We start from the raw sequence: 2,103 nt of genomic DNA, 5'->3' as shown, positions 1-2,103 counted from the left end.
TATATATATATATATATATATATATATATGACAAAAATACTTTAATCTAAAACATTTCCCTTTATTCTTACATGTTGAATCAGAATCAGAAACTAGACTGACATTTCCTGAGTGTTCGAGTATATAATTTTACTTTTCTACTTCTTCAAGACTTAATATACTTAACACTAGCCAGTAACTTTTATTTTGTTGCCAATATGGTCTATAGATTTTCTTTGCTCTGGTTATTTACAAATTACCAAATACGGAAAGCCTTTACTTGGGTTTTTGAGCTGTTTCTCATTAGTGTCATTTTTACAAAGGTTTTGTGCTTGGCTTTGGGAAGTAATTGCACTGATAAGGCCTCCCTTGGCCAAATTCCATGTTACTTCCATAGCTGCATGCTTCTTCCAACAAAATGTCTGAAATTCTTTTTTTCTTTCTCTGGAAAGGTACCCACTGAGAGGGGATGGGATAGGGTGTTTTTGGAGGGGAAACCAGGAAAGGGGATAACATTAGAAATGTAAATAAAGAAAATATCTAATAAAAATTTCAAAAAAATATATAGCAACTCAATATCTAGCATAAAATTAAATGGAGAGAAACTTAAAAGCAATTCCATTAAAGTCAGGAAAAAAACAAGGCTGTCCCCCATCTCCCTATTCAAGATAGTACTAGAAGTTATAGATAGAGCAATAAGAAAACAAAAGGAGATCAAGGGGAAACAAATTGAACAAGAAAGAGTCAAAATATCACTATCAGCAGATGATATGATATTATGCATAAATGAGTCACAAAATTCTACAAGAGAGCCTGTAACGCTGATAAACCCCTTCAGTAATGTATCTGGATACAAAATTAGCTCAAAGAAATCAGTAGCCCTCCTTTATATAAATGATAAGTGGGCTGATATATTAGCAGAACAGCACCCTTAATGATAGCCACAAAAAATATAAAATATCTTGTTGTAACTTTATCCAAGTAATTGAAAGACCTATATGACAAATAACTTCAAGTCCCTGAAGAAAGAAATTGAAGAAGCTATCAGAAGATGGAAATATCTTCCATGTTCATGGGTCAGTTGGATCTAAATAGTGAAAATGGCCATTTACCAAAAGCAATCTATATATTCTGTGAAATTCTCATCAACATTCCAATACATTTTTTTTACAGATCTTGAAAGAGTAATTCTCAATTTCATATGGAAAAAAACAAAAAACAAAAAACACAGGATAAGTAAAACAATCCTGAACAATAAACGAGCTTCTAGTATTATCACCATCCCTGATCTTCAGCTGTTCTACAGATCAATAGTGTGATAAAATAGCATGGTACTGGTATAGAAACAGACCCATTGACCAACGGAATAAACTCAAAGACTCAAAATAAACCCACAAATTTATGGACACTGGATCTTGACAAAGAAGCCAAAACCATACAGTGAAAAATAATGGTTCTTTTCTAACTGGGTGTCTGCTTGTAGAAGAAAGCAAATAGATCCATATTTATCATCTGTACAAATCTCAAGCACTAGTGGATGGAGGACCTCAAGACAAGAGCAGATACTCCAAATTTAATGGAAGGGAAAGTGGGACATAGCCAGCAATGTATTGGTACAGGAGACAATGTCCTGAAGACAACACCAAGGCTCTAAGATCAAAAATTGATAAATGGAACCTCACAAAACTGAAAAGCTCCTGTAAGGCAAAGGACACTGTCATAAGACAAATGGTAACCTACAGATTGGGAAAATATCTTAATTAACCCTATATCCAATAGAGGGCTAATATCCAAAATATACAAAGAACTCAAAAAGTTAGACTCTAACAAATCAAATGACCCAGTTAAAAACAGGTTACAGAGCTAAAGAGAGAATTCTTAACAAAGGAATCTCAAGAAGCACTTAAAGAAATATTCAACTTCCTTAGTCATCGGGTAAATGAAAATCAAAATGACCCTGAGATTCCATCTTGTACCAATCAGAATGAATGGCTAAGATCAGAAACTCAAGCAACTGCACATGTTGGCAAGGATGTGAAGAAAAGGGAAGTCCTTTGCTGGTGAGATTGCAAATTTATACAAGCACCCTGGAAATCAACCTACCATTTTCTCAAAATAAAATGG

This window comes from Mus pahari, chromosome 7, assembly GCF_900095145.1.
Source record: "Mus pahari chromosome 7, PAHARI_EIJ_v1.1, whole genome shotgun sequence".
NCBI lineage: Eukaryota > Metazoa > Chordata > Mammalia > Rodentia > Muridae > Mus > Mus pahari.
The sequence above is the reverse complement of the archived record's forward strand: the minus strand, read 5'-3'. Positions refer to the sequence as shown.